This window comes from Microtus oregoni, unplaced genomic scaffold (genome assembly GCF_018167655.1).
Source record: "Microtus oregoni isolate MIOR12 unplaced genomic scaffold, Mior012 000003F_ref0000135, whole genome shotgun sequence".
In the NCBI taxonomy this organism is placed as follows: Eukaryota; Metazoa; Chordata; class Mammalia; order Rodentia; family Cricetidae; genus Microtus; species Microtus oregoni.
The window spans coordinates 15,253,516-15,275,186 of NW_024543062.1; the positions used below are offsets into that span (position 1 = coordinate 15,253,516).

At 48.1% G+C, this 21,671-nt stretch overlaps 1 protein-coding gene across 11 annotated transcripts in view; it reads left to right on the forward strand.

The window, feature by feature from the left end:
• Rimbp2 (RIMS binding protein 2) overlaps positions 1–21,671 on the forward strand; it is a 186,842-nt gene that overhangs the window by 91,141 nt on the left and 74,030 nt on the right. For all 11 annotated transcript variants that reach the window (XM_041648165.1, XM_041648166.1, XM_041648167.1 and 8 more), the window contains exons 2-3: positions 8,521–8,608; positions 16,327–16,441. The gene's annotated coding sequence lies outside the window, so the exon portion shown is untranslated. The remainder of the gene's footprint in view (positions 1–8,520; positions 8,609–16,326; positions 16,442–21,671) is intronic.

Here is a 21,671-nt window from a genome sequence, read left to right on the forward strand (position 1 = left end):
TCTAAAGCATGGGGATTAAACAGATCCACAGTGATGGAGACCCACATGGGCTTCCGAGATGAGATTCTGAGATGGCCTCCGTGTGAAGCCGAGCTGAGGCTCTCAGACTCGAGGTGATGTCTTTCTCAGAGCTCGGTTTTTCAGGAAAGAGACTGTAGCTGGGGGAAAACTCAGGGTTCTGGGTTCCAGCAAAGCTACAGTACAAGAGAGAAAGATTCCAGCTGGGTGCATGGAGGGATTGCAGCTCCCAAGGTGGCAGCTCACACGTGGCACTGTCTCTGGCTAGGCGATGCTGTGGCTCCCCGTGAAGCCATGTATTTTGCCTGCTGCTTCATCCTGGTTCTCATCTGTGACTAGTGGCATCCTGGATGTTCTGCGCTGCATTTTTGAGCACCTGCCGAAGCCCTACCTGCCTCCAATTCTTCCAGAACCCTTGGTCTCATCTCCTTAGGGTCCCTGCTCTTGATACAGCCATGAACTCTTTTCGCTGGCTAGGTTTAGTTCATATCATCCCCAGACAATCCTGCTCTCTCTTTCTCTCTTTTACTTTTTTGACTTGTCTTTTCCTAGAACCTAATCCATCTGGCAAGGTGTGGTCCTTTGTACATCTCCCCAATTAGGATGCAACCTACAAGAGCAGGGTTTGTCTTAGGGTTCCTTGGGATGCCCCAGTACTGTATTTGGGATTTCTGAGCAGGTTGGTATAATCCCCTGGCCAGAGTCACAACTTCACCCATAAGACAATCAGTTTGCACAAAGCATCTCAAGTTAGGCATCTTGTAAGCATCTAAGCATTTGTTAGACTGACAACATACACAGCAACCTAAAGATGGGTCTGAGGCACAGTGTGGTCCTCGCAGGTGTGATGTGATCTGAGTCCCCAGCTAGTTGCTGCCCTAACCTCGTGATCTGTGGATGCTTCAAAGGAAACCAGTCCAACTTCTCTTGTGAAGAAGCCACAGACCAGAAGGGATTCTGAAGGTCTTGTGGGGGTTGAGAACTCTTTCTTTGAGCAAATCCACATTGAAGCAGAAGAAGGAAGGTGGTGTCTTGGGTTTGAATGTGGCTGCAGTCAGGTTCACAGGTGAAGGATGTATCTTGCATGAGTTGCCTCTGAGTACCTTGCAGGAAATGAGGGGGACAAGCCTCTCAAAATGCGTAGACCCAGGCTGGAGAGAGGGCAGAGCACCAATGCCAGGCACTTGGGGGACGTCTGTAGAGCTTACTATCACCTGAACACAATCTGTCAGGGTGCAGCCTCAGGAACCGACTGGAGCCTGGATATGGGTCCTGCCTGATCTAAGATGTTAAGCCTCTTAAACTATGCCCTGGCAAACCTTTATTTTTTTTTCCCTACAGTACCCAGCATCAAGTGTTTCTGTTATAGCAACAAACTAGAGGAAGACAATGTATCGACTGATTTGGGCTCTGAAATAGATTTGCTGTGTGATCCTCCGTATGTCTTATAACCTCTCTGAGCTACAGTCTCAGGAGGAAGCCTGTAATAGACAATTAGGTCCAATGGCAAACACATGGATGTTTACTGCTAATTGTCTGGAAACACAGACTGTATTGCCAGCTTTTCTGCTGGTATTTATTTATTTTTCTTTGCCAGAAAATATCAATCCTTATTTTCCCATTACATTTTTTATTTTTTTAAATGTTGGTCGCAGTCTCTAAACCTTGAAAACACTTAAAGGATTTGGATCATAAGCCGTCATCTGCTGCCACGCCGGAGGCCTTCACTCTCTGTGGGTTGCTTATGTCAGCTTTCAGAGTGAGCCCAGTGACCCCGCAGGAAGAAAGAACTGCATGTTTGTTTGCAATGCTTCCAGCTAGCTGGAACAGAGCTTGCATGCTTAATATTGCCTTTTTCTCCACCCAAGTCCTGCTCGCAAAAGGGGCAGTTTCAAAACTGACCCAGGCCTGTACCTAAGTCGGACGGCTCTTCTGTATCTTGTCCAGATAGGCCAGGTCACCTCTTCTCATTTTGGGCATTGGGAGGCACCGCTCTGAGCACTGGAACTTGTGGCTTTAGTAGGAAGAGGCCTTCCTTGTGATGTGACAGATATCCTGCGAATGGCTTGTGGAGGAAGCTGCATCAGGGAGACCAAGGCACTGTTTTTCTCTAGGCCCATACACAGTGTCACCTAACACACAGTGGTCACATCAGTCTCCCAAGGTTTTATTAGGCATCCCTAGCAGACCTGGTACTTATTATGTAACCAAGGATGGCCTCATATTCATGGCAATCCTTCTGCTTCAGTCTCCCAAGTGCTGGGATTACATGGGTGGACTGCCACACCTGTCTATAACATCATTTTTAAACAATGATTTAAACAATTGATTGATTGATTTTTGGTTGGATTGCCCTAAGAAAACATAAGGAAAGCCAGTCAGTCATCAGTCTTAGGAACTAGTCTTGGGGAAGGGAAGGGGTCCTTCTAAGTGCCGATGAAGTTTCTCTCTAGTAGTGAGGATGACTACGCCATACGTGTGTCATATATGGCATTGTGGGAGCCCACAGACATGGATTTGTTCCACTTTAACTAAAGGTCAGAGAGTTCTGACCTATTCTTGCTCCTTCGAGGTTATGTGACAGGAGGTTTGAGCCAATGTGTGGCTACTAACAAGATGTTTTGACCTAGGGTGTGGTTACTTGATGTTTTGGGTATTGAGAAGGTGATTACTTTGTTCCTTGTACCATGGTAAAGAAGTCTCTTGCCTTCCCCTCCTCTTTGGGTTGGGGTGTATAAAGGCTGTTTGAAATAAGTACGAGGCGAATCTCAATACTTACTAGATGTTCTCCAGACTACCAATTGTCTCTTGCCTGTTTCTTTTTAATCTTCACGTTTCGCTCCAAGCATGGATGAATAAGCCAGGCGGAACCCGGTAGTTGTTGCCCAGACGTGGGACATGACACCCCATCATCTCCTCAGGGACAGTTGGCCACACAGCATCTTCATCCGCTGGTGTGCCTGAAGCAACCATCTCTGGGAGTTTCCAAGGCAATACTGGAGGCTCAGGGCTGGAAGGAGAGAAGGGGGAAAGAAGGCCAGTGGAGTCTTAATGGAGAGGGTCGTTGTTTCCAACCATTAATCAATCCTCTCTGGGAGAAGCAGCACCTTTTAAAAAAGTCACTTAATGTTTTCATGGCCTTGTTATCTGTGGAGAGATCCACGGAGGCTCATCTTTTACAGTAACCCAGACATAATGGATGCTCCTGCCTTCCCGTATTAGTGGCTAGTGAACGCCGAGCTTAGCCATACCACACAGCAACGGGCCAGTGTCTTGGGCATGGGATTCTAACTGTACAATTTTCTACCTATTGCCCCCTTTTTTTCTCTTAGTTTATTGTTCTGAGCAGTCTTATTGCATGGCTATTTTATTACAGGTACCCTTTGATCCTTTTTAGGAGCTAGGAGTAGTTTATGTGTTCTTGTGTGCAGTTCAGGCTGACAACCTATGGGCTCACATCTCCCGCAGAGAGGCAGCTCTTAAGTCCACAGGTCATGCTGAGGTCACAAGGAGTGAAAAATTACCCAGAAGGTCTCTCAGGCACAAGGGTCTCAGAGGGGCTAAGCACCATGAGTCTCAGAGGAATTCTTGGCATCTATCTGCAGTCTGTCTCTATGGGAACTCTATGTCTGTTGTGAATTGTTAATATGAGTGGAATTAAACAATGCATGGCTTTTGGGGTCCAGATTTCTTTACCTTGCAGTACATTATTGAAGACTTTCTCAGAACAGAAGGAAACTGAGACTTAGAACTGCCTCCCCTCCCCGTCATTCTGGGAAGGCAGACTGTTGTTTGGGTCACAGCCCCCTTAGTTGCATAATGGTATTTCATAGTCAAATGGTCTCATGAAAATCACCAAGAACTGAAGGGTTAAATGATTTCCTCCCAATCAAACTTGGAGTGGTTGGGACTAGAAACTCCAGGCCAGGCTCTTTGAGGCATGATTATCCAGACTATCCTGCAGGTCGCATATTAGGTAGCTCTCATGGTGTCAACACCACTGGGTGCATGTGGCTGGAGACGATCAGGACCCTGGACAGAGCAAACATTTCTTTCTGCTTGGTTTTTGGAGAATTTTGTGTGTCCTATTGTATTTACATCACACTTTCCACCCCTCCTGCTCCTCTCATATTCCCCACACCCTCTCAAATTTATAAGCTCCTTTTCTTTAATTATTATTGTTATGTATGTATGTTACATAAATACAACCTGCTGAGTCCACTTAGAGTTGCTCATAAGTACATGTGTTCATTACTTGGGACTGGATAATCTATCAGGGGAAGACTGATTCTCTCTCTCTCTCTCTCTCTCTCTCTCTCTCTCTCTCTTTCTCTCCAGCCATTGATTGCCTGTAGCTCTTCATCTAAGGGTGGGGCCTTTGGAGATTCCCCCACCTGCACTGGCAAGTCAGTTGGTGTCATTGTGCAGGTCTTGTTTAGGCGACTGTACTATTGAGATTTCATGTCACCTATAAAAGACACAGTCGCACAGTAGACATCTTGTCCTGGTCCCCTGGCTCTTGGGATCTTTCTGCCCCATCTTCCTCTTTGTTTCCTGAGCCTTAGATTGGAAGGGTTGTGTTGGAGAGGCAGCAACTGAGGATGAGGCCAGCTCATTTGTTCTCTGCATTTTGACCAGCTGTGGATTTCTGTGATGGCCTCCCACCTGCTTCAAAAAGAGGCTTCATGATGAGGGACGAGAGCTACACTGATCTGTGTATCCAAGGACAGGCGTGAAGAATGCAGTTGGGAATGATACTGGTCTCTCCATGGCTCATTCCTTTGTGCACTGCAGATCTCTCTACTCCTAATCTATCTTCAAGACCCCTTCATCCCCTAGCAACTCCATCTTCCCTGCCAATGACACCAGGCTGGCATCTCTTTCAAATTCTTCCTAGAAAGAATGAGACAACAAGCACCCAGTGTTGGCTTACTGCGTCATTGATGGTGCCATTCTTGTATGGTAATATTAGACTAGACTTCGTGTTGTAATGACACAGTCTATATCTGAATCCAGTGAGGTTGCTCTTTATCATTTATAAGTCATTACACATGTCCAGACTTGAGAGTGAGCCTTTTGTCTTACTTTTCCCAGATGACAAAACCAAAGTGGATGACTCATAAACAAATGGACAGCACTAACCAAGTTCAGAATACAAACCCAGGCTCCTTTGGTATGACATTAAGATCCTTGAATCAAGTTTCCCTTTGGAGATGAAGAGATTACAGTCAGGGCGGGGCAGATGGCTCAGCTGGTGAAGCACTTGCCATGCAAGCATGAGGAGGTGAATTTGATCCCCCGGAACCTGCATACAAAGCTGGACTCCCTGCGTTTCTGTAGCTGTCAATCTTTTATGTGTCCTATCTTGTCTCCCTTTCTCATGAGGCCGGGGATGGGGACTATTTCTAGAATACATATGTGTTGAGGGGCACCCATGAGGGGAACTAGGAAAACTCAGCTTACCTCTCAGTGCTGTGGCGAGGTGATAGACCAGTCTGGGAACCCTAGGCTGGGTGCACAGAACGGCAGACACTCCAGAGGCCGAGCTCCAAGGTCAAGGATCTGGTTAGTTCCATAGTATCTCAGTTCCCTTTATGCTCGCAGGAGGCTTTGTCTTTACATGTGTGTGTGTATGGGAGGGATAGAAGAAAAGGGGGAAGGGGGTATTACCCTTATAGCATCATTGAACCTTACGAATCTCTCAACAGCTCTGTCTAAAATATTGCTACGCTGAGGCTCCAAGATATACCTTTGGAGAGAATAGTTCAGCCCACAGTAGTGCATATGGCCTTATCAGGCTCGGATGAATAGCACTGCCCCAGCACCCTGCATCGCCTTCTTCCTCCCTGTATAAAGGGAACTCCTGCCCAGTAGATCTCCATGCCCTCACTTGCTCACCAGTGTTTGGATTCTACCTCTGCCTGACTTCTCTAACAGAGACCCCCACTTTCAAGCCTGATCCAACCTGTAGATGCGTCTATTTTGGGAATAAATCCACTATGCTTGTTTTGAGTCACTGGGCCATATATCAAAACAGGAGTAATCGAGAGAGGAAGTCATGGTGACAGCTGTTGAAGGAACAGCAGCCCCAGTGACTCCAGGCACGCCTCTTCCTGTGTGGCTTCTACACTTGGGTCTGTGCTGCAGCTGACTGAAGTGGGCACATCCCATTTACCGTCCATGTAGAATATTCTTGCGTTTTTGTCCAGTTGTCTGTGTGTTGTGCTTCTCTGTCCCTTGAAGGTGGCTGAGATTCGAACTCTGGAGTAGGTCTTACCTCACTCCCTGACCCTCATTGGAATTTCTTTCTTTTTTGTCCATAATTCTGCTTGACACCCCAGAAAATCAATTCAGGTTTTTCCAAGTTATTGTTTCAGTGAATATTGAATGTTTGAGAAAGACCTATTTACTAGACTTTCTGCTTTGGCCCAAGATTTCAGGATTGCATTCCCAGGAGATCTCAAGTCTGGTCCTGGGACCATCTGGCCGCTTGCCTGGAGCTACCCATAGCTGTGTGTCCATCTTCAGGGTGTAAGGAGATGGTGCTTTCCTGTGTGCAGTGTTGACCCTAGGATTTCACATACACACTGTCTCACGTGACTGTACTCCCTCTTATGCGTCCTCACTCTGGTGGTCCCTTTGCTGGACTTTGGCTGCAACTACATGCATCGCTTTAAGAGTTAGTGGTCTGAGGGTTAGGCAGATGGCTCAATGGGTAGAGTGTTTGCTGTGCAAGGGTGAGGATCCGAGTTCGATTCCCAGAACCTGCATTTTAAAAAGCCAGCTACGTACTCTAGAGAGGGAGAGACAGGAGGGCCCTTTAGTTTTGCTGGCCATCCCAGACCGCTAACAAACTCCAGTTTAGTGAGAGATGGTGCCTCAGAAAAAGCAAGCTGATGATGTCTGATGTGTGACAGCCGCAGTCATCCTCCGGCTTCTCCCTACAAGTACACATATGTGTAAACACACATGTACAGATTTAGCTCTCTGAGGCAGCAAGGAAGTCTGCGTAAGCCAGATTGCCTGTTTTTGCAATGCTATTCCAGGCCAGAAGAGACTGGGAAGGAGGGACCCTGTTCCCCGAATCACTCCTCAACATAGTCGTGACAATAAGTGAGTCATACTCTCCTCATCTCGAGGCTGTGGGTGTGTGTCGCTGAACTTAATTGCTGAGCCCTCCAATGTGGTCAGCAGCCAGTGGGATCCACCTCCTCAGGGGTCCCATTCTGACACAGAGGAGAGCCGCATGCGCTTAAGTGACAGGGGTGTCCAGGACTTCAGCCTGTGGAAACCCTGTATCAGAGTGCGTCATATCCCCAGTCCTCCCTGCCGTGTCCTTCTGTGGATCCTCAGCTTGGTTGTCACCCAGATAGATTTGTCGTGTTGCGGCTGAAAGCCCACACATTATAGAAGCCTTATGCTCATATATATATATACATATATATGTATGTATATATATACACATATATATTGCACAGAATGGTCTTTATTTGGCATTTCTTAAACAGGGCTTGTTAATTAGAGCAGCTTAAACTTCAGAGGGGCTCAGTGTAACTAGAGTGATAACGATTTCCCTAAGCTGACAGCCCTGATGCCTATGGTGTTGCCTATGAAACCTTTTAGGGTACATCTTGCAGTCTAAGGGTTCGATAGGATGAGGTGAGCACTGAGCACTTGCTAAGTTGTCCCCAGGTGTTTCAATGGCCACGCATCAGAACTGCATGTGTGCTCTGCTCCCACAGGGGACACCAGAGCCTATGCGACTTAAGCAGGCGCCTTGAGATCATAGCCACAGCACCCCTTCCCATGTCAACTCTGGCTTCTTTGAGGGTGGGCCATGTGCTTATAGGGGCACACTCAGCCACGGAGCCCGCTCAGGTTTAACCTGGCTTCCTCCCTCATTCCTTCCTATCTGTCACTGATCAGGTTCGACATCCCCGCCCAGGACTCAGCTCTTTCTTGGCTGGTCTATGGGTTATTTCCCATGACCTCTTTCTGTGGCTGACTCCTTGCCATGGGGACTGAGGTTGTAAGTGGCTCCTGAGTGCTTCATGACTGGATTGATTTGTAAACACCACAATAGTAGGAAAAGGAGGTGGCATGTCTTTCTCTTTGCCTGGTGCTGTCTTGGCGTCATGTCTCCTGCCTCGAATTAGACAGCCTGTTGTTTTCCCCTCTAGCAATACCAACTGCAGCCACTGAACCCAGTAGAATGCAATATCATAGGGTGAATAAGTTGGGCCCTTCTGCAGCTACTAGAAGACTGGATGACCGAGCCTTACCTCCTCAGTGCCAAAAGCAGCTCAATAGTCACGTGACATCACAGTACAGGTCACCAGTCCCATTCTGTACTTGGCATATGCATGGCTTAGACAAAGAAAGATGGGGTCCCACCTGGCTGAGGCTTCAGAGTCAGCACCAAGCCTAGATCTAGTCTCTAAACCAGAACTTCATGTCCCCAGGCCCGTCTTTAGCTCACCATGCCCTTTCCTTCTTTTCCAGAATGCTGAACTCAAGGCTGATGTGCAGAGGGAGCATCATCTGAGGCCCCTGGAAAGGCCTTCCCTCGAGGGCCCAGCACCATGACCAGGTAGGTAACAATGCCTCTATTAACCCACTTTGGGATACCTCAAGAGGATCCAGGAGGAGCCACAGGGAAGGGAGGACATGTGGGATGAATGCACAGACTCTACCCAGCCGAACTGGCCCAAGCCTGCTGAATCACCCAACAGCATCTCTCAAGCATGAGCCTCTACCTAGACATCTACCAGCTACAGAGTCAGGGGCCCAAACTGGAGGGTGACGATCCATCCTGAATCCTTCCTGGTCCACTATGCTGTGGGGATGCTGGCCAGGTCCTAGCACTCCACCCGGCTTCCATAGCTGCTGGCATCCATGCCAGATTACTCTTTTTTGCTTACCCAGAGACAAAAATGGTTTCTTATTTAGGCTCTCTGCCTCCCTGCTTGCCATCCTGTCGCATTCCCCATAGCAGATGGAGTGATTTTGGCTTCTTCAATGCACACACTCCCGTGTCTCCCATAAATACTGGAGTTCTGGTGACCTTGTGTGACCTTGGTATCTGCCACTCCCACCTCACTCAACAAGCTTCAGCCACCCCAACTTTTTTGCAACTCGGAACCTCAATCTGGTCTCAGCTCCAAATAGTTTCTGAATGCCCTGCCTCCTTCTCTTCCCAAAGTTCCAGGCACTGAAGCCCCAAAGCCTTCCTGTGAAGCTTCCTGTCCACACCAGTCTGAAGGCTCTCCTCACCTCACCTCTCCTTGTATGGGACCTGGTTTCTATGTCGTTTAGTCTGTCAGTTCTTTCTCAGTCTGGTCTGTCTTCTCTGCTGTGTCTGTCTGTCTGTCTGTCCCCACTGGTCTGGTCCTTGCTGTCACTTCCGCTGCTGAGCCTCCAGCCTGTGGAATGCAGAGATCCCTTCAGTATTAGCTGAGTAGTGGATGAGCACTTTTGGGCTTTGACTTTTTAGAGTGCACGTTTCATTATGTATATCAGATGGTTCTAGAACTTTTTGTCCCCCTGCTTTAGCCTTTTGAGATCCAGAGTGACAAGCCCGTCCCAGTGGAAAAATTCTTTTTCTTTTCAGTTTGGGGAACTGAGCCTTGTGCGTGCTAGGCAAGGGCTCTACCACGGAGCCACACCCCCAGGAGCCACACCCCCAGCTCTGAGTGGACGGTTTGAGCTGCGGACATCACAGTTTCACCCAGCTGTATGACAAGGCATAGCTAAACCCTAACTGTTTGACACCTGTGCACCAGCTTTTCTACTTAGCATCTTTTGAAAATGTGTTTTTTGAATATAGCTCTACGGTAGAGCACTTGTATATAAAAGACTCTCAAAAGAAAAAAAAAAAACAACCCTGGGAGCAGAGAGATGGCTCAGTGACTAAGAGTATGAACTGAGTGAGGACCTGAGTTTGGTTCCCAGCACCGCTGTTGTGTGGCTCACAGCCTGTTACTCCAGTTCCAGAGCTCCTATCGCCCCCTTCTGGCCATGATGGACATTGCATTCACGTGCTCAGCCTCCCTGTAACTTGTAAACACATAATTAAAAATAAAATCTTAAAAATGGGAGGGTCTTTTTCTCTGTCAAGAAATTGCAGTGTCAATGAGAGTAGAGACCCCTGTACATTGCTGGTAGGTGATAGGCAGCCAGTGGGGAAGGTAGGCTGGACGTCCCTCCAGCATTTAGCTAGGACTATGTGCGATCCAGCAGCTCCACTTGGGGTCCGTACTAGTTCCTCTAATTGATGCGGTGGTAAAATACTCTGACGAAATCAACTTTATTTTACGGTCCACCATTGCAGAGGAGGCACAGGGGCAGGAGTCTGAGGCAGCTGTCACATCGCATCCACAGTCAGGAAGCAGAGAGCAGGGGATGACGGCATGCCGGGGTCCAGCTCACTCTCTCCATCTTACACAGACCAGGATCTATCTAGAGAATATAGTCCCAGCTACAATCGAGATGAGTTTTCCTACATCAGTTAACTAAATCAGATTCACCCTCCTCCCCCATAGGCACGCTCACCAGTCTCTCAGGTGAGCCTAGATTCTGTCAAGCTGACAGTTCACGCTGTCACAGGGTGTGTGGTCAAAGACATCAAAAGCGGGGCACCGGAACTGTGTTTGTGTGTCCATAGTATGAACTTACAGTGACCCAAAGCTGGAAGACACCCATGTATTCCCTGATGATTAACAGACACACAAAGGAGCCCACAGGTATCCCTGCTTGACTCTTCCTAAAGACCAGAAATGTCTGCTTCTGCTGCCTGCTCTTCCTGCTCTTTTAAACAGGCTTTGAGGTTCTGAGTGAGTGTACCTCCCCTCCCCCGCTTTGTAGGGGTGTCAGAGAAGCCTGGTGACTCACAGGGTACAGACGGTAACAGCACACTGGCAGGGGTGTGCCCAGGCCTTTCCCACCCCCACACCAGCCTGGCTGGGCTCTCTATAATGAGAAGCCATTCTAATATGAGCTAGGGCAAGGGTGGACCTGGGGGACATCAGGGGAAGCCAGCAACAAAATGATGGATACTGAACAACTGAACTTTTTGTTTGTTTGTTTATTTGAAGTTGGGCAGGGTTGCGGAGGGGAACAGGACCTTGTGCATGCCAGACAAGCTTCTACTACGGAACCACACCACCTGCCCTCTTTTTGCTTTTCATCTTGAGACAGATTCTCAAGTCGTCCAAGGTGGCTTTGTCCTTGCTCAGTCACCAGGCAGGCTTTGAACTATCAACCCCCGACTAAGTTTCTTGAATAGCTGCGACTATAGGCCTGATTTTGATTGTACTTAAACGAGGTCCCTGAAATAGCCAAACGTGAGACCGAAATTGGAGTGGTGGGTGCCTGGGGCCAAGGGAGCAGAGGTTGGGAGTCGTTGTTCAAGGGGACAGAGTTCTAGACACAGGTGGCAGTCATGGGGGCAGGGAGCAGGCTTATTTAGTGTCACTGGACTTGAAAACAGTTGAGGCGATATCGTGGATATTTTAATCTCATTTTACAAATGAATGTGTTTTCCCGTTAGTGCCCTCTCCCCTGCTCCCATCAGCTTCTCCTCTTTCAAAGCAACTCTGGGGGAAGACTAAGAACTTGAGGCACACACACATATATACACACGCACCAAGGATACACACAGGAGAAGCCTCAGTGACCTTCTCAGCCCAAGAATGACATCAATTGATGATGACATTTGTTTTAAGCTCTATATACAGAATGATAGGGCTGGTGGGGAACCGGTGGGGAGCTGGCCCATGGGCTAGCTTTATTCCTCCTTTTCAAGTCACCTCCCTTGGTGGGATGGTTCTGTGGGTTTCTGGTCAAGACAGCACTCCCGCAGAAGCAGGTACAGTCTTGGCTCCGAAGCAGCCTCTTTGCCCAGCCTCTGGGATGCCCTTGACAACCTTATTTCTGAAGAATAGGACTTCATTCAGCTTTGTGTTTTCCTTAAGGCTGGTCACTTATGGGCCCCTTTCCCAGCATTCCCTTTGAAACAGGCTGTTAGGGACCTGCGAAGATGGCTCAGAAGTTAAAAGTATTTAATGCTCTTGTAGAGGACCTGAGTTCCGTTCCCAGCATCCATAAAAACACCTGCCCCTCCAGTTTCCAAGGGACATCTGATACCTCTGAGATCTGGGGGACCTGCATTCATGTATATATCCTCACACACAGACAGACACATATACACATAATTAAAATTATATGTGTAAAAAATAAACCTTTGAGTAGGCTTCTAGGTGCCGAAAGAGACTGTTTCCCTCCTGCTTTGTAGGGATGTCAGAGGAGCCTGCTGACTCACGGGGCCCAGACAGGAACAACAGGCTGGCAGAGATGTTCCCAGCTCTGTCCCACCCCCTTGCCAGCCTGCCTGGGCTCTGTTCTCTTCCCAGTTCTGAGCGAGCTAGCTTGCAGGCTTAGAGCCTTCCACGGAAGACAGCAGCTCACCAGCTTGCCTGTGGGCTCAGCATCTTGTGTCCTTGAGTAGCTGGGAAGTCCCACGACAACAGTGAATGCTACATCTGATTCACAGTAGGCAGGGGTTTGTCAATACAAACCCGGCTCGGGGCAGCCTTCAGGGTCCGCTCTTTCCTTTTTCCATTCTTGCATGGAGTTGCAATCTGTTTTTTTCGTAGCCCCCATGAAGAGAGCAGCATTAATTATGGAAGGAAGGAGAAGTGTGGCCTCATCCTTCCTAAGCTTGAGCAGAGCTGATAGATTCTGAGATCCAGATGTGGTCCAGACTATTAAATACTGCACCAAAGTCCCTCTGGTGGACAGCCTTGTGGAGGAGCATCGAGCCCGGAAATCTGGGACGCAGTACAGAAAATGTCCCCGATACCCCGAGGCTTTGCAAAGTCACCTGTGTACTGATCTCACAAACTAATTCCTTGGCTGAGCTAGACAGAGCTGGGAGCTGCCCCCAGGCAGGACAGCTGTCCTGTAGCAGGTTGAGGTTGGAGACTTTGTTTGCTTCTGGGAGCTATGGCTAAGTGTTGTGAGATCCTCCCTGCCAGGCACCTTGTGGCTCCCTCTCGAATCAGCTGTGAACTGGAAATGTTCGAGCAGATACCTGGCGGCTAGTGTTGCCGAGTGAGCTTTGTCTGCCTGATGGGGCAGCACGCAAGCCTGGAGGTGCCAAGTCCCCAAGCCGGGGGTTGTATCAGTTAATCTATAGCCCAAGGACATCTGAGACGCCATCTGTAAATCCGGTGACCCTGTTGGCAGAGTCCACATCCAACTACAGAATGCCAGTATAAAAAATATTGGCATTAGTTTAATTGAGAATGTTGTGGAGGTTTGTGGGGACGACACATAGGTTTAGGATTTGATAGGCTAGGCAAAGGAAAGCACATGACCCGCCCCTGCTTTTATTTCCCATTTTATTTCGGAGATACTTGCATGCATACAGGGTCCTCAAGTCATCTTTATGCTTGGGATAAAGGAGAGCAGCATGGCCTCGTTCTTTGGCCATTTGGATCCTGTACTGTTTGTCCTGGGATTCCTTGTTGCTTTGAGTACTCCTCTCTTGCAGGATGCACCTTGGCTCAGTTCCCAGGAGAACATTCTAGGCCAAGTACATCTCCGACGGCTACGTGGAGTGTTTTAAGAGGTGCTGTATGGTCCTAGGAATGCAGACTGTGAGCCCCACACCTCTGTTTAGACACACATCTGTTTTTCCCTCCCTCCTCACCTCCCCACATGTGCTGGGCTCTGCTGGGACCTGTGTGCTAAATTACTAGGTTCCTGGTGTGCCCTGGACTCTTCTTGCCAGTTGGGCCTCTTCTACTCACTGGGCCCTGAGGTGGCAGCAGGGTTAAGAAGGCTTGCACGTAGAGGTAATGGGTCTATGTCCCTTTAATGAAACCAGTGGCCACCGACAGGGCCCTTCTCTGGCCTGTCAGCTTCAGTGCCCCTCCCCCTCTTTACCCAGCAGAAATTGGAGTCAGGTCTCTGACTAAGGCAGTGTTCATGGATGTTTGAGAGGAGCATCCTGGGTGGGGCTACTAATGAGGAAGGGACCTGAATACAAGTCCTGATTTGCTCTGCCCTGTAATGGCTTCTGTGACAGTCGCAGGGTGTTCTCCCCACTCTGAGCACTGTATCCTCAGTGTGGCTGGAAGAAGACCTGTCAGAACCTTTCTTACATGGTTTTAGGTTCAAATAGTCATTGTCACTGGGCTGCAGTGTTACTGGGGCTCGTGTCACATGGATTTCTGAGTCCTAGCTGTTGGTTGAAGCCGAGTGCCATCCCTTGATAAACCAATGGGGGAGACTGAGTCAGGGTCACTATGAAGAATGGGGGCTTACAAGACAGGGTCAATAGCTATGGGGTGGGAGTATGCTGGAAGTTGGGGTTACAGCCTTCAGACACAGAGCAAGAGGGATAAGGCTGGGTAGTACCCCACCTGAGGGCTGGACCCCACCTGGGCAGTAGGCTGTGTCTCCATCAGTATAAGACTTTGGATAACTGACCCCACAAGGTCTGACAGAGGATGCTGTCTGGGAACAGGCTGAAGCAGCACAGGGTGCTTTCTGGGGACAGTTCCAATGACATTCAACAGGAGCCAGCTTCCGTGCAGGATTGTCACCCACACTGCAAAGGCCTGGAGAAAAGGAGTGTGGCAAATTGGGAGTGGGTGGAGGCAGGTGGTCAGATGAGGCTTCCGTTACCTTCTGTGGGCAGGGAAGTCTGCCCAAGGTGTTCTGCTCCATAACGGGGCTGGACCCGGATGGGGATGGTGCAGGATGGGTGGGTACATCTTGACAGGCAATGGAGTCCCTAAGTGCCAAGGACCAGGGGTGGGAAAGTACTTGATTTGTTTAGGAAGCAGGACCAGGGTGTCCTCAGCATGTGACAGCCTAGGCCAGAACCAGCAGAAGAGAGGGAGATCTTGTAGAAGCTCCAACTCTTGAGGAGTTTGGATTTTATTTTGATTTATATAGCAACCCCAAGAAGTTTCTAGCAGGGAGAGGCTGGGCTTGAAAACATTTCATGAAGCTGTACTGGGCTCCAAATGAGACCAACTTCTGAGTGCTCAGAGCCCCCTCACTCACCCAACCCCCTTTTACTCTCTTGACAAGTGGGAACATAAGACATGGCAGTTTCCAGCCAACCTGTGCCCTGGGGTTGAGGTTCAAGAGTGAGGAGCATTTAACTGAAATAGATGACGACATCTTCTTCCGAGACTGTTGCCAGAGGCCTCCGGTGGTGACAAGATGACTCACATGAGCTCCTGCATACCAGACATCTCCATGAACCCCAGTAGCAGCCCCCGTAGCCACCAGGAGTGTCACAGGCCTGCCCCCTTTCTCCTGGAGTCAGGGGAATTGTCTAGCAGAGAAAAGCCTCATAGTTCACGAGATCTCTGAGATGACAGGGACTTTGGAGGTGGGAAACAGAGCTTTGCAACAGTCTGTTCCAACGTTCGGGAAGGAGGGAAGGAAGCTAGAAGTCTGCCTTTGGGTTGGAATATGTTGTTTCCTCTAAGAGTTAATAGAAGCTCAGTTCAGGGAGCTTTCTCATCAGTAGCATGCCCTGACCTACTTTGTAGAAACAATAAGAGAGACAGAAAAGGGTGTGTGTGTGTGTGTGTGTGTGTGTGTGTGTGTGTGTACACATGCCATTTCCATCCATTTCATCATTGACTGGGTAAAGGTTTTAGACAGAATTAGTACTTGCAGAATTAGCACATTCTTATCTATTAGGATTCTCATGATATCAGGGGCAGAAAATGATTCCAATTGACCTCAGTAACTTTGATAGAAGGATAAATAGCTTCAGGTACAGCTGGATCTAGGTGCTCAAGCCTTTTCCCTCTGCGTGTCTTGGCCCTGTGTCCTCATTGACTTCATCCAAGACCAGTTATTCCTTTATGGTGGCAAATGACATAGTAGTTCTAGCCCTTCTTCTCAATTTCCAAGGGCCCCTAAGAGGAGATTTTTTTCCTTTTTATCAGGGTCTTACACAAGGGTCACAAGACTTCCCCAGCCAGTGACTATATCTAGGGAATAGAATATTGCCCATGTACCAGGAGTGGGTCTTATTCCAAGTTGGAACCAATCACTCTGGATGTGGTGAAGGTGTGAGGGGGCAGAAGGGATGTCACCTCTGGATTCCTGATGGCCCTGACTTGTATGAACAGCCCCAGGCAGTCTGTCCAGAAAAAAAACAAAGGCTCTTTACCACTCCAGAGGAGCCTGTACAGGCTGGAGGGGACCAGCCATGGTACCCCTCCCATTCTGGGCTGATCCTAATGGCCTCCATGTCTCCTGTTCTTCTGCTCACAGGTGAAGGCTGAACATGCCTGGCTCTCCCTGGTGACCTGAGAGGAGAGCTCAATTCACTGTGCAGGAGAAACGCCAGCTCCAAGTCAAACTGGAGAACTTGGAACAGGTCCTGAAGGTAGGAAGGCAGCGATGGGGTGGGGTGGGATGGGGAAGGTGACTACTCTCCTAGAGGCTCAGAAAATCTCTCCAAAACTGAGGACTCTTGGGGCCACATTGACTCTGTCACTGGTGGAAGACCATGTTTTCTGGAAGCCATCCCGACTGTGTGTTCCATCTCTGAGGTTGCTAAACACAACTTAGCACCATGGAGGTGGGAATGGGACTGCTTTAGCTAAGCCCAGCTTCCTAATCTCCATGAGGTTCCTATTGTTCTCAGAGGTTGCCATGGTTAGAACAGCACCATCCCTTCTATTGATGTGGATCAGACCAACCGAGTGCTGCCTACAAATGCCTGATGTGGGCAGAGCCCCCTCTGAAAGTAATGGACGGATGGCTATGCTGTTGTTGCAGAATGACAATGAATGCATTTTTTAGTTTTTTTGGTTTGTTTTTGTTTTTGTTGCTCTTGTGATGTTCAAAACATATTTTTTTTTTTGTTTGTTTTTTTTTTTTTTTTTTTTTCCGAGACAGGGTTTCTCTGTAGCTTTGGAGCCTGTCCTGGAACTCCCTTTGTAGACCAGGCTGGCCTCGATCTCACAGAGATCCACCTGCCTCTGCCTCCCAAGTGCTGGGATTAAAGGCGTGCGCCACCACCGCCCGGCTTCAAAACATATTAACCACTAGATGTTAGAAGGATACTGTGCTGGCTAGTTTTGTCAATATAGAGTCACCTGAAAGAGAACCTCAATTGAGAAAATGCCTCCGTAAGATCCAGATGTAGGCATTTTCTTAAGTAGGGATTGATGGGGGAGGGCCTAACCCATTATGGGTGATGCTATCCCTGGGCTGGTGGTCCTGGGGTCTATAAGAAAGCAGGCTGAGCAAGCCATGAGGAGCAAGCCAGTAAGCAGCACCCTTCATGGCCTCTGCATCAGCTCCTGCCTCTAGGTTCCTGCCCTGTTTAAGTTCCTGTCCTGACTTGATAATGAACAGCAATATGGAAGTATAAGCTGAATAAACCCTTTCCTCCCCAACTTACTTTTTGGTCGCGGTGTTTTGACGCAGCAATAGAGACCCTAAGTCAGAAACATAGGGTGGATCATCTCCAACCCTACTGGCCTTTGGTCATTTGCTTTTTTTTCTGGTGTGGCCCTCACAGCCACACTTCAGATTGAGCAGCACTTTGAAACCAATGCTAATTCACTTGGAGACTCACAAGAAATGTATGTCCACACAGCACTTTGATGGAGACATACCCAGGCACCTCTGTGCAGCTGGCTTCTCTGTGGGCTTCCATTCAGAAGGCTCTGATGAGAGAGAGTACCACGTCAATCATTAAGCTGCTATCTCTACTTATCAGGCACTCTTCAGGACATAAGCTGCCCAACCTCTGGCTCACCTCTTTTTTGTAACAAAGAAAGTGTCTGGTAGAGCTGATGGAGGATAAACCTTGAATCCTGGCTATCTGGAGCTCACGCATGAAAGTGACCAGGAGGGACAGTTTAAATTGGTCATTCTTGGAAGACCTGGGAGTCACTTGGTGATGCCAGAGGCACATTGATTGGTATAGGAAAGGGACCCACTAGTGGTATGCTAAACCTCCTGTCATACAGGCCAGGACCCAATAGCAAGGAATTATTTCACACCAAATGCTGGCGGTACTGAGACAGGCCAGTTTTACAGGTGTCAGATGGAATCTCAGAGTTGTTTGCATTTCTCTGATGACTAAGGATGTTGAATATTTCCTTAAGTGTCTTTCAGCCATTTTAGATTCCTCTGTTGAGAGTTCTCTGTTTAGGTTTGTACTCCATTTTTTTTAAAAATTAAATTATGTGTTCTTTTGGTGACCAATTTCTTGAGTTCTTTGTATATTTTGGAGATCAGACCTCTGTCTGATGTGGGGTTAGTGATGATCTTTTCCCATTCTGTAGGCTGCTGTTTTGTTTTGTTGACCGTGTCCTTTGCTTTACAGAAGCTTTTCAGTTTCAGGAGGTCCCATTTATTAATTGTTTCTTTCCGTGTCTGTGCTGCTGGGATTATATATAGGAAGTGGTCTTCTGTGCCAATGTGTTCAAGTGTATTTCCCACTTTCTCTTCTATAAGGCTCAGTGTGGCTGGCTTTATGTTGAGGTCTTTGATTCATTTGGACTTGAGTTTTGTGCATGGTGATAGATATAGGACTATTTTCATTCTTCTACATGTTGATATCCAGTTATGCCAACACCACTTGTTAAATATGCTCTCTTTTTCCCATTTGATATTTTTTGCTTCTTTGTCAAAAATCAGGTGTCCAAAGATGTGTGGATTGATATCCGGGTCTTTTATTTGATTCCATTGGTTCCTCCTGTCTGTTCTTATGCCAATACCAGATTGTTTTCAGTACTGTAGCTCTGTAGTAGAGTTTAAAGTCAGGGATTGTGATGCCTCCAGGAGTTCTTTTATTGTACAGGATTGTTTTGGCTATCCTGGGTTTTTTGCTTTTCCATATAAAGTTGAATACTGTTCTTTTGAGGTCTGTGAAGAATTTTGCTGGGATTTTGGTGGGCATTGCATTGAATCTGTAGATTGCTTTTGAGCTTGATTCTTGTAACCCACGTGGTGAAAGAAGAGGACCCTCAAAGATTGCCCTCTCACGTCCACAAAAGCATGTACCCTCACCCATACACCTGAATGAATACACCCATACACCTGCACACACACGAATACTAATGAGAGTAACAACAGCAATAATATAAGCAAACGTATATGAAATGGCAGAGAATCACTGAGGAAGACACGGCTTCTCCCAGAGTCTAACTTGTCTCCAAGTACCCAGGGAGACTGGATATAAACAGGGATGTGAACCATTCCATACATTCCACCATTTTGGAGAGAGGAGCTGTAGTTTATTAAGAATGGCAAACCCTAGAGCCAGGAGTAGATTTTCCACCTGAATTGTGGGTTGAGCACCATGGGGCACTCCTTGGCATCACTGTCCCTTCTTTGTGTGTGTTTGTGTTTGTGTGTGTGTTGTGCACGTGCACACATGCACACATGCATGCTACTTTGGTTTCTGTAGCTGTGATAAACACCATGACCAAAAGAAACTTGAGGGGAAAGGATTTATTTCATTTTATGCTTCCAGGTCACAGTCTCTTTTGGGGAAATCTGGGCAGGAACTCTGGGCAGGAACCATGGAGGAATGCTGCTAACCGGCTTGCTCTTTTGGATTGTACTCAGCTAGCTTCCTTATTCAAACCAGGACTACCTGCCTAGGGGTGGCATTGCCCACAGTATGCTGGGTCCTCCCATATCGATCAACAATTAAGGCAATTCTCATCACGTAGGGCCTGAGATGGGCCATCCCTCAGTTGAGACTCCTGCTTAGATCTTGACCCGTGGTTAACTTGACAATAAAAACTCACCAGAGCCAGGCAGTGGTGGCACATGCCTTTAATCCCAGCACTCGGGTAGGTAAAGGCAGGCCGATCTCTAATAAACTCAATCCCAGTCTGGTCTACAAAGTGAGTTCCAGGACAACCAGAGCTACACAGAGAAACCTTGCCTTGAACATCTAAAACAAAACCCCCAGAACTCACCAGGGCAGGGAATTATGTTAGGGGAAGGACACAGTCCAAGGCAGCATGTGGTTCTTGAGGCTTCCCTTTCTAACCATGAGCAGAAAAACTCGGGGGGAGTGGGTCAGGTCAGGTTGCCACCACACAGGGAGAATCCAAAAGCATCTTAACAGTGGAGACTGGAGAAGGTAGCCTGTGATGTTCTCATCCCCCAAGTCCATGCTGCTTAAAAGCCCATAAGATGCTGTCCATTTTTCCTTTGGGGATAGTAGCTTGTTTGAAGATACTGTGTGTTTACCTACCATTTCTGTCGGAGAATGCTGGGTTCCTAGTGTCCTTGTCAAAGGGATAGGACCAATGCAGTGTTTCTGCATGGGATCTACACAGCAAGATTTCTCAGTGGTACCCTGCGTGGTTTATGAGGGTACTGTGTGTCCACTCCCAGATGCCACCAGGTAGTGACCATCACTCATGCACTGTAATAGCAAGCTGGTGGGGCACATAGTCTCCCTCAGTGGTGTACGGGGATGGTGCTCTGAAGAAAAACTCACGGGTAGGTAAGGTGATGGGATGCATCTTAGGAATGTGTTTGAAACCTTCACACGCAGAGGGAGATGTTTCCAAGTGACGTGAGGGAGGGTCTTGTCAGTATCAACAGGATAGCACCCCCATGTCGAAGTGTGGGGAGCCTAAGAAGTTAGATTTGTCCTCAGAGTCTTGGGATGCCAAATCTACTTCTTACTATTATAGTGTCACCACGTGATGGACTGTCTCCAGGCTTGGTGGCTTCAAAGAATTGTTTAGCTATTCATTGTTGCTCTTCCATTCAGGTGGGTGAAATTGCTTTTCTGCATGGCCGGGCTTGGCTGGAGGACTTCACTGTCCAGCCAAGGTTACTGCTCATGTCTGGAGTCATCTGGGCCAGACTACTCTGCTTTGATGGCCATTCAACTCCTATTTAGCTCCTGGTCCTCTGTCCCCCAGCAATGTATGAGGTCTGACCAGTGGCATGGAGGACTAAGGAGAGCAAGAACAGTCACGTCCCCACAGGGACAAGTTTGAATCTGGCACAAGCCTGCCTCTGGCACCATATTCTGGAGGCCAAAGCAGGTTCCAGGCTGGTAAGGTCTCAAAGGATGGAGAGAGCATCCCATCAGTAGGTGCCTAGGCCCAGTGGGATCTGGGCATCTTCAACATTGTTTGCCATCGATTCTCCTGAGGGCTGAATGAATGGATCCAAACACTAGTTGTTGTTGGTTGGCAAAGGAAGCAGTATACCAGGCTTTTTCTTTGGATCGTCAACCAGCTCCCTAATCATGATACAAAGAATTATTAGTTATGAATGCTTGGCCTAGCTTAGGCTCGTTTCTGGCTAGCCCTTTTTAACTTAAATTAACCTGTTTCTCTTTACATACCTTTTGCCTAGGGCTTTTACCTTTCTATGTGTCCTACTCTGTGTCTGTCTGTCCGGCAGATGCCTGACCGGCCATGGGCATCTCCCTTGTTCTCTCCTCTCTTCTTTTCTCTGGAGCCTAGCTTTCTCCTCCTACTTATTCTCTCTGCCCTGCAGCCCCACCCATCCCTCTCCTGCCTGGCTATTGGCCATTCAGCTTTTTATTAGTCTAATCAGGTGCCTTAGGCAGGCAAGGGGCTACAGCAACACATCTTTCCACAGTTAGACAAGTGCAG